Source organism: Gavialis gangeticus, unplaced genomic scaffold (assembly GCF_001723915.1).
Source record: "Gavialis gangeticus isolate Ggan-Ray unplaced genomic scaffold, GavGan_comp1, whole genome shotgun sequence".
NCBI lineage: Eukaryota > Metazoa > Chordata > Crocodylia > Gavialidae > Gavialis > Gavialis gangeticus.
Window position 1 is genome coordinate 28,335,121 of NW_017729033.1, and position 14,518 is coordinate 28,349,638.

The 14,518-nt window shown below is 46.3% G+C and overlaps 1 long non-coding RNA gene across 1 annotated transcript in view; it reads left to right on the plus strand.

Annotated features, from left to right (window-relative positions):
- Nucleotides 1-220: 220 nt before the first annotated feature.
- LOC109303690 overlaps nucleotides 221-14,518 on the plus strand; it is a 17,084-nt gene continuing 2,786 nt past the window's right edge. The window contains exons 1-2 of the long non-coding RNA XR_002099169.1: nucleotides 221-230; nucleotides 10,244-10,249. This is a non-coding gene — a long non-coding RNA (uncharacterized LOC109303690). The remainder of the gene's footprint in view (nucleotides 231-10,243; nucleotides 10,250-14,518) is intronic.

Here is a 14,518-nt window from a genome sequence, read left to right on the forward strand (position 1 = left end):
CTGGTAAGTCTGGTGTAGGGGGAGGGAATGAGTGGGGTGCAGAGGGGGCAGACTGAGGCCCCCTGCAGTGATGGAGGGAGTGGGGCAGGGAAAGGTGCTGCCCAGCCAGGCAAGGCAGGGCACAGGACAGAGCCAGGAGTGGCTTGTTTGGGGTGGCACAGGGAATGGGGGATGGCTCCCACAACTGCACACACCCCAATATGGGGCTGATGCATCAGCGCACCTCTATGGTTTATGCAACTTCCGTCTCAGACCCCTTCCTTGTTTAACTTAAACTGGAGTCCTCCAGCATCCCAGCATTCTTCTCATCCCTGGACTGTGCTGTCTGCTCCAGACAGTAGAGCTGGCCCCGCCCTTTTGCTCTCTGGACAGAGCAGGAGCGAGGCATGGCCAGACACTGGCTGACATGGCCCCTTGAAGTGGCATGAGGCTGGCACTGCCCCCTGAGGTGGGATGGGGTCTATGGGGCCAGAGTGTTCTTGGCACCCCTTGCCCAGGCCAGGAGGGGCTGTCATGGGGTTGCAGCTGGCTGGGCAGGGCTCTCTGCCCAGCAACTGCAGCTCTGTGACAATCTGACTTGGCAGCACAGGCCGGAGCTGGCCAGGTAGCAGGCTGCCTGGGCGGCTCAGAGGTGCTGGCAGGCCCCAAACCTGGAAGCCACCTACCACAGCCACCACCGCTGCTCCCTCTACCCTGGGCAGCACCTGGCAGCTGCAGCCACATGAAAACCTGCGGGCTAGCCAGGGCTGGGGCTGGGCGGGCTGTTCTGTCCACCTGGTCTCCAGTTCCTGCTGCCACCCCTGCCGTGCTTTTTTGGGTGGGCAGGGGGAGCTTCAGCCTGGCAGCTTCTGTCCAGGACACAGAGCTCTGGCTCCAGTTTTTGGATGCCTTAGACCAGGGATGTCCAACCTTTCTGAATGTGGGGCCGGAGCATGAACTTTTTATCATCCAGTGGGCCGGCAGGAGCGGGCGCTCACGCAGCCTGTTCAGTCCGGCCGCGGCCTGGGGGTGCAGGGGTCAAGGGGCGCCACCTGACCCCACCATGGCCTCCCTGACACCTGGGTGGCCTCCAGGATGCTCCCACACCTGCGTACCTGGGCTCCGCAGCCAGGGGGACATGCGGGGACCCTACGGGGGGTGTGGGACATGCAGGAACACCCCCCCCCGCTCCCTCTCCTCTGGGGCAGCCCAAGCCTGACCCTCCCTCCCTAGGGCCCACAACTCACCACACCCAGCACGATGTCTGTGGGTGTGGGGGGATGCGGGGAGGCAGGAGCGGTGCCAGCTTCCCACCCCAACAGCCACAGGAGCAGTGGCAGCAGCATCTCCCGCGGGCCTGGCCGCAGCATCCCTCCGAGCCGGCATACGCGTCCCCCGCACCGTGACCTGCTCCAGCCGCGCAGCTGGCAGGGACTGGCGCAGGGTGGGGCTGGCATGCAAATGAGGAAGGGAGGGGTGGGGCTAGGAAGATACACCATGAAATGAGGGGGTAGGAGAGGAGCCGCACCACATCAGCAACGTCAAGCTGACACAGTGCATGTGGGAACCTTGTTCCTTTCACAGCCCTTCAGCAGCCATTAGGAAGCTTCTGAGGGACTGGGGGAGGGACAAGGGGTGAGAATGAAAGTAAACAGTGTTTACTTTCGGTTCCCGTTGCAGCTCCTCAATCCTCAGAAAACAGTTTGGTGGGCTGCATGGCGGCCCATAGGCCATATGCTGGACAAGCCTGCCTTAACTTAACCTGCAAAGATTGAATCAATTTAGGCTCCAGCTTTCTGAATGTTTGTCCCTAGCCACAGGAGGAACAGAGTGGACCAACAGCTGGGAAAGGTCAGAACTATTCATACAGTGTTTTATACCAACACCAAATAAGTCCGCCATTGGGCACAACCTTGACAGAATTGGGGGGTCAAGCAGAACAAACTGAGATGTGGACACTGTGACTTCAAAACAACACTTCAGAAGATGAACATCTTGGACAGCCGCCTGTGCGAGTGCTGTGTCCAACAAACAGCACAGCACTTAATTGAAAGCTGCAGTCTTTACAAATGCCCAGATGAGGCAGATGGAATATGCACATTTAGTACCAATACCAGACAGTGGCTCATAGATTTAAAGTTTACATCTGATGCCATATGAAAGAAAAAGAAGCTTCTGCATAGTCCAAGGAGCAGCTTCCCTTCCCATTTTCAAGCTGCTTCAAGTATATGTTTGTTCACACCCTCAGCATTACTCAAATACATAGAAGGTGAAAAAGAATCTGGCCCTTAAGTCTCTCTTCAATTTAGTTTCCCCATGTAAAAAGTGAGAATAATTTTCTATTCCATATCTCACAAGTCTTGTAAAGAAAAAAACACTAAAAATGTAGGTGTTCTAATACTATGGTAATGGAGGGCTACATAAAGAGTTAAATTAGCAATAAAGCCATCTTATGTTTTGATAGTGCAGCAGTTGTAGCTATGGGTATATCAGACAGTTGTCCAGGATAGTAGCACATACAGATTACAGTGGAAAAACTGTAATAATTATCACCATTTTTTTTAATAGAAGCCTTGTATCTCACACATGACCACTGAATAAATACTAGCGCATAAACTATAGTTAGCCTCTCAACCAGCAAAGCAAACTCACTAAAAAGTGCAGACTAGACTGAAGTTTTCTTTGTTTTCAACAGCTACTTCCTCCACATCTTCCTGTCATCCTTTTAATAGCTCACAAGCACAAGTTTCTCTGTTTTGTTTCTAACAGTAAGAAAAAAAACAGAAACTCTCCCTGACCCCGGCAAAACAAATCCCCAAGACAAACTGGAAGTACAGCTTAAGATACAAATAATAATCAGTACATAAAATAGCTTTCTCTGTATTTTGGTATCACCCTCCTCCCCCCAAAAAACATTAGATGCCAGGTGGTTCAGACATTTAGCTAAGCAGAAAGTATCCTAGTCTACTGAGCTTAAAATCTTACTTGAAGATGCTGGGGGGCCAACCTTTTTGACAGGTTTCCCATAAATCACCCCCACACCTTCCCTAAGTGCCACTCCAGCGCCCCCCCCAACTTGCTTTACACACCCTTCCTTATGCTCCATGCCCAATCTACTGACTTCCCTCTGATCACTGCCCAACCTGTTACCATTTTATGCTGCCTGCCCCCTCCATAGTCTGCCACATGCCACACACAGAGGCTGACCATGCCACTTGTTGCACACATGCCACAGATTGGCCACCCTTGCTTTTAACACATGAACCAGATGAGTCCAAACTGAAAAAAAAAGAAATGGAAAACTGCATAAACTTTGTTGAATTTTGAAGACAGCCCTAAATGGTATGTTTCCTCCTTGATGCACTGATCAGAAAAAAAAAATCTCTATGCATCTTTAACAGCCTAATTTACTGTTTTCCTACCCCTGAGGATATTGCTATAGATTCAGATTGTAAGGGGCTGGAAGGGACCTCGCAGATCATCGGGTCCAGCCCCTCCACTCTATGCAGGAAGACAACTGGGGTCAAGCAACCTCAGCGAGATGACTGTCCAGTCTCCTCTTGAAAACTGCCAGGGTAGGTGACTGTACCACCTCTGGAGGGAGTTTATTCCATAGGCTGGACACCCTACCTGTGAAGGAGTTTTTCCTGGTATTAAGCCTGAAGTGGCCTTCCAGGAGTTTGTATCCATTGCTCCTGGTCTTCCCCAGGGGTGTGCTAGTAAACAGTTGTTCACCAAGCTCCTGATGCATTCCTCCAATACAGCAGTAAGTCGCTATCAAGTCCCCTCTCAACCTTCTCTTCTTTAGGCTAAAGAGGCCCAGGTCCCTCAGCTTTTCCTCATATGGCTCGCTGCGCAAATCCCTGATCATATGGGTGGCTCTTTTCTGGACCCTCTCAAGTTTTTCCACTTCCTTATTGAAATGCGGCACCCAGAACTGGATGCAGTACTCCAACTGCAGTCTCACCAGTGCCAAGTATCACATCCTTAGTTTTACATGAGATGCATCAGTTGATGCATGCCAGCGTGTTATTTGCACTGCCGACCACTGCCTCGCACTGACGGCTCATATTCATGTGATGGTCGATCATTACCCATAGGTCCCTTTCAGCTGTGCTGTAAGTCAGGCCATCACCACTGAGCCTGTATATATGTTGACGGTTGTTTGCCCCCACATGGAGCACCTTACACTTACTTGGAAGTGTTAAACTTCATCTGGATCTGGTCTGCCCAACTCTTGAGCCTCTCCAGGTCCACCTCTATCTGCAACCTATCTTCTGGCATGACCACACTGCCCCATAACTTGGTGTTGTCTGTGAACCTGGCTAATGAGCTTTTCACTCCCCCATCCAAATCACTGATGAAGATGCTGAAAAGCACCAGTCCAAACACGGACCTCTGAGGGACACCACTGGCCACTTCACGCCAGGACGAAACAAATCCATTCATGAGACCTCTCTGGGTCCTACCCTGTAGCCAGTTTCCCACCCATTGAACCGTCGAGCAGCTGAGCCCACGATCTTCTAGTTTTCACACAAGGATATTGTGGGATACTAGATCAAAAGCCTTTTGGAAGTCTAGGCATACAATGTCTACCATGTCTCCCACGTCCAGGTGGTGAGAGACCTGGTCATAGGAGGAGATGAGATTGGTAAGACAAGACCTATCCATGACAAATCCATGCTGGCTGTCATTCAGAATCTTACCTTCCACAAGTGTATCACACACAGATTTTTTAATGAGCTTTTCCAGGATTTTCTCTGGGATAGAGGTTAGGCTGACTGGCCTATAGTTGCCCAGACCTCCCTCTTCCCCTTCTTGAAGATGGGCACCATGTTGGCCCTCTTCCAATCCTCAGGGATTTCCCCTGCGCACCATGAGTTCTGAAACAGCTTTGCCAGGGGTTCTGCGATGACCTCAGCCAGCTCCTTCAGCACTCTCGGATGAAGTCCATCCAGTCCTGCTGACTTAGAAATGTCTAGCTTTTCTAGTTGGTATTGCACCCACTCAGTACCCACAGTGGGAAGGCTGTCATTCCAGGCGTGCCTGCTATGAGCCATCTCATCCTTACCAGTGCCACCATTATTTAGGTTTAAAAGCAGCCTTCTGCACACCAGTCAGTGACTTGCAATTTCCCCAGGAACTGCATTTGTTTACTAAAGCTTTAAAAAAAACCAGTTTTTTTAAATGGATATTTACTTTACTGGAATTATAAGAATTCTGACTGAAAGAACTGAGAACTGTTTGTACCAGTTACTATATACATACTGCCTCAAAAAATTAACTGTAGTTTTTTTCTGAAAAAAAAAATCTACAACTATTTTAAGACAAAGACAATCTGATGGTCCAATGTCCAACTTTCAAGCTTAAATATTATCATTAATACATGGAAGAGCCATTTTATTATTTATCTTGCTTTAAGCAAAAATTGCAGTGCAACGTAAAATTATAGTGCACTTTCACTGACACCTTCATAATATATTAGGGAAACTTCTGGAATGCCATTAAAGTTATATCATATAAATTTCAGTTTGTAAGGGACATATCATCCAGATCTAAAAGCACCTACTTTGGATGAAATACATTATTTTCATTATCAAAAAGCCAAATTAAAATTTCTACAAACTTTATTTTTCATAGCTATTTCTATGGGAGGGGGGTGGGAAGGGGGCAGCAGAGGGGTTGGATTCATGCTTATGGAATTGCTATCATTATGATGAAAAAGACAACTATGCCTCTCCCATCTGTCACTGTGGTTCAAAATGCACACTTCTCCACACCTGCTGTAACTCCCCCAACACTCATATTTAGAAATTCCTTTCCAACTCTCCACAACTACATAAGTTTGAACAATCTGTCAGCCCTCGGTTATTATGGATGTATGCAGTAAATCATGCACTGAGAACAGATCAACCATATGTTGGACCAATACACCTGTTCTGCTGTTAGATGGAAGAACATTTCAGTTTGCAATTCTGCATAGAACACATGCATATTAAAAAGAACTACCACAAGAAAGGGAGAGATGGCCCAAGAAGTGTCCAGTCCTTTTCACCCTATATGTATGATAGTAATCTAACAGAGATGTTCAATTATACTAGGCACATTTTTTGCCAGTATTTTGAAAGGATCTCAAAGTCCTTGATGAACTTAGTGCTAACTTAGCTGCTAGAGTTAATATTGTTTTTGTAAATGTGTCCAACAATCCTTTTTAGCTATATGTATTCCCCAGGAAATTATGTATAGAAAAATTCAAAAAATTCTTTTTTTAAAAACCGCCCCCCACAAATTAAACTAAATAGAACACTATTTGAACCTCCTTTATGAATATATGCAGGTACTTTGTATGGTGGGAAGTAGGTGCAGGGTATGTGTGTGGGGTGGTTGTGAAGGGGTGTGGGGAGTACGGGTGTGTGTGGACCGGCCCACCACCTGTTTCCCCCCTGCCGACAATGGTGCACAGCACCCGGCAGCAGGCCCTCAGGGTGCTCATGGCCATAGCAGACAGAGATTGCAGCGATACATGGCTCCTGCTGAGTCCCAGGGCCTGCACGTGGCAGCACACGGCCAGTAAGGTCCGCATCTTCACAACAAACTGAGCTGACTCTGTGGTAACACGTGGGGCTCGCGGCACTGCAGGTGGAAACTGTGCACCATCGTACTGGGCCAGCTCTGTGCCTCCATGAGAATCTTCCAGCACTCCAGCAGGAAGCTGCATGTGGAGGTACGAAGCTGCACGCCACTGGGCTTAGCTGGCTCCGTGCCTCCACATGCGGCTTACTGCTGGAGTGCTGAAAACCCCACGTGGAGGCACGGAGCAGGCCAGCCTGGCCCATGCCCACCCACAGACCCCATGCCTACCTACCCACACCCTCACGCCCTCCCCCACAAAACCCACACCCCCTCCTGCAGGCAGGAGCTTCCCTCCACTCCCCTCTCCACTTACCAGCTGTCCAGCTGCACGGTACCATGCTCAATGCCTCCACAAGGGCTCCCAGCTGGACTGCTGGAAGCCCTGCAGAGGCACAGAGCCTGCCAGGGTTAAGTTATACAAAATTATGCTATTATGTACAGTCATGGCTTTTATGCCCAAAATTGCACAGGCCCATAATTGTATAACTCCCCAGGATGTATATATAGCAGCACCTACTGCTCCAGTACTGAAACATATCTCCCATTATAGTGCAAAAGATCAAGTCTGGTAAAAAGCCATCCTTCCAAGTTGCTTGATAGGATCTTCCACTCCCTTCAAGAAAGAATGTCTTTCAAAATACTCAGTAGCCAGCAGCACGTCCCTAAATTGGGGTGGCCAACCCACAGAACAGGTGCCGTACACAAGGTCTGTGTGGCACGTGGCAGACTGAGGATGGAACCGAAATACAGGGATGGACCAGGGGCAGCAGTGGCAAAAATCAGCTTAAAATCTGGGAAACAATGGGAATTACATCCTTACCATTTTAATTTCTAGGACAGAATGCCTCATAATAAAGACACAGAAATTCAAAAGTAAATGAGTTAACTTTTAAATTGAATTCCTTGGTAGTCTAAGAGAGGTGACTATATGATCTTTAGGGGCAAGGAGAGTCTTTGGGAGGTAGGGATGTATGCAATGTCTCACAAAGGAAGGTCTTGATCTATGCTTGGGACACTCAGACACTACTATATTATGAATTATTCATAATTACTATGCCATAAAAGCTGCCCCATTTCTCATTTTAGACCCTATTTCTACAAGAAAGCATCAAACCAGAAGTATTGCCATATCTCAGAAACTGGTCATACAAGAAGCAAAGCATCTGATCAAATAAAGCAAAGATTACTAAAGATAAGAGACATGAAAAGGACTGCCGGGGGGAAAAGCAGAAGGGGAAAGTACAGAGCAACAGGAAAACTATGATTGATGCTGCAAGTGCCAATTACAGTGGATTATTTGCTTAGCTATAGTCTTGTTTGGTAAGCTACTATGACAGAAGTGATTTTTAAAGGAAAATTTGAAGGTGACTTCCTGTAGTAACAGGAAGTTCCTAATATGTATAAGGGGAGACATTTAGAAAGCACAGATATGCCAGCTGAAATATTTAATTACTGAGCAATAATGACAGGCTTTGTTTAGAGAGCACAAGTCAACATCCAATTATCTGTCTTACAGTTCATGGAACTTCTTTAATTTACCTTCAAGACAACAGTCTTTGGCTACTTAACCTTGGTGTCCTCCCATCTCAATCTCATTTATATTTTATGAAATCAAAACCACAAGACAAAAATATATTTAAAAATATCAAAATGTAACTACTTAACTATGCAAATCTGAGCCAGCAGTCACATCAATCTTACATTACCCTGAACCTGCAAAATATAAGTCCCAAATACCACTGACTAGACTTGAATAGCTGATATAGACTGCATTCAAAACCTAGCCACAAATTCAGGAGCACAGTTTACTGTCTGATGACCCAGAGAACTGCACAATCTGTGGCCTTCTTCAGTTTAGAGTCTGCTTACAAATATCTAGCTTCTATAAAATATTTTTATCAGTAGAGCTCAAAGAAAATTACAGAAGTATCGTTATTATTGTTACAACTAGTGAAAGAAGCATAGCACGGTGCAATGAGTCACTTGAGGCTAGCCACCAGGACAAGAAGTCCTATTTTCCTGTGTTGACCCAGCACTCTCCACACTAGGCAACATTACCCCCAATTAAAACCCCATTAAACATCTCATTCTTATTTTCACAAAGCTTATGCCAAATCTAAAAGACAAATATTAAAATAAGAAATATGACCCTAATAATTTCAATGCTAAGTCTGAAATGCACACTAAACAAAAACTACATTACTCCAAATCTGATTACATGAGCCAAGTAAACAGTGGGTACTGCTACAAATGACTGTGAGGATGGAAACCATTTTATCAATGTTTCACAATGGCAAGAGTTCCCTCTGCCCATTGCTGAAAACTGCAGAAGTTTTAAAATACTGTTGAATCATGTACCTATCCAGCCACCCTTTGTAAACATCCAGGAACCAGCCTCAGTTATCTATGGACTGTTTTATTACCAAATTGTTAGTCTTTTTTGTTCTGGTTTCCTTAATAGGGCAGACAGCAATTGCCAGGCGTTCCATTTATAATTCCTGCACAGTTTTAATATCCCTCAATTACTGCAAAAGCATTTCCTACCATGTTCAAATACTCCTATATATACAGTTCTGCCCTGCATACCTGAAGCACAACTTTGTTAATCCTGCACTTTCTGATCCCAAACCAGCACACAACAGCCTAATACTACCCAGGCTGGTTGAAGTGAGCCATCCATTTTTTCACTACTGCATAGTTGGCTCCAATCTCTTTGTCTGCTTCTCGCATGTAGTTAAAAAGTCCCCCTTTACTGCAGGACTTCTGAATGGTAAACTACTGCTTCTTGAGATTCTCAAAAATATCTAGTCCCAGTAGTCTGTTTCTAGTGTGGATCCACAAGTGGCTGTCTATCCAGGGAACTTAAAGCATTTAGATGCTTTTACATCTAGAAGAGCGAGACAGTGCCTCTCAAAGACTCACAGCATGAATTCCACTGAAGGCTATTCTTATACTCTGTCTCACCCTACATACATATTGCTTCACTATGGCCTTTCAAGATGTTTAGCAGTTATTTTCAGGTCCTTCAGCAGAAACCAGTTTGAGTTTAGAGTAAGATGAAAGATTCTCCTGTCAGAGCTTGGATTAGACTGATACATTCAGGCATACTGCCACTTTTCAAACCGCTAAACTATCTTCCAGAATATCTGCCTTCATTTTAACGTCTTAGCTTCTGCAATTATGAAAAAGGCTTTAATAATGTCAACCAAGGAACCAAAGAAAAGTATCTGTAACAGTCTATATAGAAAACAGATCTGAGGGGCATAATCCACTTACTTCATTCCAAGTGCCCAGTTACAATTTAAATATCAATATTGTTGAGTACTTCACACCTAATTTAAGAAGGGAAAGAAGGAGAAGTCACAAGGTTAAGCTAGCCAGAGAAAATTACCAACTGAATTAGAGCTGTACAGCTCCCTGGGGAGATGAACTGCACTCCAAATAAGACAGCTTTTTCCAGGTTTGCTTGCTTTGAAAGACCCTATCTACAAAAGGTTAAAACACTGTTCAAAGCTCAATGCAAACAGCACACAAACGTTAACCTACCCAGAAAAGAAACAAGCTTACTTTTAGTCAAACAATTTAAACATACATGGATGACTTATAGAGCACCTGCTGCAAAATCATTTAGATACTTGTTACGTACAACAGTAAAAAATCTTTGATAAATGTTATCTAGAAGAGGTTGCAGTTGGAAAAACTGCTGCTGTGTAGTGGCAAGTCCAGAGGTGAGCAATTATTTTGGCAAGAGGGCTGCGTAATGAGTTTTGGTAAGCAGGTGAGGACTGCAAGGATAGCCCCACACCTTGACTGGTGCCCCACCCCCCTGGTTGCCATCTTGGACCAGAAGTCCTGTCCCTAACCTCTGACCTTTGCCACTAGAAGTCCCTCCCCTTTCCCTGAAAGTACTCCTTTTCAGAAAAGGGGTTTGCCATCTTGGAACCAGAAAAAAACCAAATCATATACTAAAAATATTCAGGGAGGATTTGATTTAAATCAAACTGATTTAAATCAAAATTTAATCATTGCTTTCTACAAAAATTGCATTCTTATTCTTTGACAGCCTTTATTTATTTAACTTATTGAAACTTTGAGCTTTTAGAGACAGGTAAGGGCTTTACTCTACACAAACTTGCAGAGAGGACAATATGGCTGATGGGTAGGTAATCAGGTCTGTTCTCTCTCATCTCCATATACTGCTGTTAACAAGGATGTTTTCACTGCAGACACAAATCCACAGTTTGAGAACTGAAACTCAGCATCACAGAGATATTTAATGGGATCTTTTAGACTGAGCACTGAGTCCCATTGCATAGAGTGGTTTTCTTTAAACTTTACTAAACTATAGAGGAGCCTCTGGGAACCCCATAAGACTGGGCCGCAGTAGAGTCCATGGCTGAGGTGAGCAAGTCCGGAGCAGCTGCAGGGCACACCACGTTAGGGTTACACGTGCAGGTCCCCACCACTACCGCATGGCTGGTGCCAATGGCAGCAGCAGCCAGTAGGAGCCACTACTGCGTGGGCTGCCTAGAAAGGCAGTCCAGCCATTGAGCTGCCCCAGCTCCAGTGTGCCGGGGGCGGGGGGGGCGCAGGATGCACGATGGCTGGGTAGTACAGGTTGGGCTGGGGCTGTGCACCCTGTGGCTCCTTCTTGCCACCGCCAACAGCATGCAGCCTCAGCCCTGACCCTAGCCCAGCCCACGCCTGCTCAAGCTGACCTGTGGCTGGCAGAAGCTGCTACTGGTACAGGGGAAAAGCAGCCCCTCTCCTTCACTGCTGCCAGCCCCTTCTTGCTGCAGCCACCCAGAGTCTGTGCCTGGGCTGCCCTGCCACTTCTCTCTGCTGCCATCACCACTGCCTCCAGGCCACTCGGCAGGGCAGCAGTGACAGTGCAGAAGAGCTGCGACAGTGCAGAGCAGCCACACGGCAGCCTGGGCATGGGCTCTGAGTGGCTGCAGCAAGAACTGCCGGGCAAGGCAGAGGGGGAGTGGGAGGGGCCACTTTTCCCGCCATGCTGAGCAGATTCTGCACAGCTGCTGCAGCTGCTCAGTATGGGTGGGTGGTGCAGAGCAGGCATAGGGTGGGACAGGGTCAGGGCTGGGCGCACAGATCTCCACCAGTACCACAGGCAGAAGCCAGCAGCAGCGGTAGCTGGAAAGAGACTGGCCCGGTAACCGTGCTGGCAGGACACGTTTGGCTGGATAGATGGCACAGGGCTGTGGGTAGGTGGGAAGCGGTCTCCAGAATGGAATGGGCAGGTGGGGCCAGGGGCAAGATTGTAAAGGCAGTGTCAGAGTGAGGTCAGGGCCTGGGGCAGAACCACAATCTGTTCCTGGGCAGGGCTGAGGGACCCACCACGAGCCAGGAAAAAAATACTTTAATGGGTCAAATCTGGCTCGCAGGCCCTATTTTGCACCCCCTCCTGGTTTAGACGCTAAGTCCCCAACCTTCCAGGCCTTTACAGGTTATCATTACCAAGAGCAAGATTACAACTCAGAGTACAGACCTAAAGATATAAATTCAGTAATACACTTCATCCTCATACACAACAACTTCACTTTCAATAACTAACACTTCCCCTAGACAATGGGCACAGCTTTGAGCACAAAAATGTCCCCACAATATGCCAACCTTTTTATGGCACACCTGGAAGAAGAATTCCTCAAGAACTGCACCATCAAACCCATGCTTTACCCAAGATGTATAGATGACATCATCATCATTTGGACCTAAAACCTGCAGTCTCTGATTGATTTCCATCAGAAATTCAATAATTAGCACTCCTCCATCAGACTCTCTTGAATACTCTAGCACTAACATTTTCTTTTTAGGCACTATGATTACTATCCAGAATGGTAAAATACATATCGCTGTATACAAAAACTCCATGGACCAACACAAATGTCTATACAGAACCAGCAATCACCCTAAACACACCAAGAAAGCTGTAATATGCATGGTTTGATCAAAAAGTTCTAAGACTTGATGTTCCGGGTATTGATCATCAGGAATTTGTACCGAGTGGTCAAACAATCAATCAGGCCTTTTATAAAGAGGTTTTGATTCGTCTGAGGGATGAAGTTAGAAGAAACCACCGTGAGCTGTGTGAAAATGGTCAATGGTTTCTGCACCATGACAACGCTCCGTCACACACTGCTGTCTCCATTCAAGAATTTTTGGCTGAAAAAAACATTCCTGTGATACCACACTCTCTGTACTCACCTGACCTTACCCCATGTGATTTGTTTTTTGTTCCCAAAGATCAAAATGAAGCTGAAAGGAAGGAGATTTGATGACATTCCAGCCATCCATAAGAATGTGAAAGCGGAACTCAAACACTGACAGCTGAAGACTCCTAGCATTGCTTCCAGAAGTGGCAGAAACAATGGGACAAGGGCATATCATCTGGGGGAGATTACTTTGAAAGGGACAGCTCATAAAAATGTTGTTTGCACACTATTCTTTAAAATAAAGGCTAAGTCTTAGAACTTTTTGATCACCCTTCGTATGATACCACTGTAATACACGATACCACCGAATTTGTACTGAGGAGAATACCCGCAAGCAACACCTTGCAAATCTCAAAAGGGCTTTCATCCAACAAGGACATTCCTCCAAAGAAAGAGATTGCACTTTTGCAAGAACCACCTGGATACCACATGAAGATTTGCTGCAGTACAAAAAGAAAATCCCCACGAATCGCACATCAATAGTTATGACACACCATCCTTCCCTGGAACCTATACAGAAAATCCTCAAACAATTACAACCTATACTAGAAGACCCAATTCTTAAAGAGAGATTTCTAGAACCACCCATCCTAGCCTTCAAACAAGCCCTGAACCTTGCCAACCTTATCACCAGAAGCAAGCTTCCTTTTACCCAAAACGAACTGAATGGATGCAGACCATGGCAGGACAAGAAATGTAAAACCAGCAAATGCATCTCCAACAATCTCCACAATAACCACAGCCCACAAAAAAACCATCACCATTCCTGGATCTTGTATTACATTTCTGGAGGTCCCAGCTATATCTCATTCAGTGCACTGAATGCCCCGACGGAAAATTATCCAATTACCTGGGGGGTGCACACTTCTCAAGACAACCATTCTCTCTCCGATCTCTCAGGTCTAATCCTCAAAGGGAATTTACAAAACACATTTTATAGATAAGCCTACAAACTTCACTTCACATATCTACTGGATACAAAAAAAATCATGGACTAAATACAGACATTGGATTTATGGCACATTATAACCTGCCTGCTACCTGATAACTGTAGATAACCTGTCTGCATTTTACCACCTATTTCCATCACCTACATTCCATCCTGGTGGTGGATGGAGCATTTTCCACCTGGAGGGATGTGGGTTCCCACAGGGCTCGGTCCTCAGGCCCACACTGTGCAACATCTTCATCACTGACTTGGACAAGGGGGTAAAACACACCCTGTTCAAATTCGCAGACAACACTAAGATGTGGGGGAAGTGGGCATGCTAGAAGGGAGGAATAGGCTGCAATCGGACCTAGACAGGTTACAGGGGTGGGCAGATGAGAATAGGATGGAATTCAACATTGACAAGTGCAAGGTACTGCACCTGGGGAGGAAGAACCAGCACCATACCTACAGGCTGGGGAACTCCCTTCTTGTCAGTGCTGAGGCAGAAAAGGATTTTGGAGTCATTATTGATGCCAAAATGAACATGGGCCGATAGTGTGGGGACGCAGTCAGGAAGGCCAACTGCACTTTGTCATGCATCCACAGATGCATCTCAAGCAGGTCCAAGGAGGGGATCCTCCCCCTCTATGCAACACTGATCAGGCTGCAGTTGGAGTACTGCGTCCAGTTCTGGGCACCGCACTTCAGGAGAGACGTGGACAACATGGAGAGGGTCCAGAGGAGG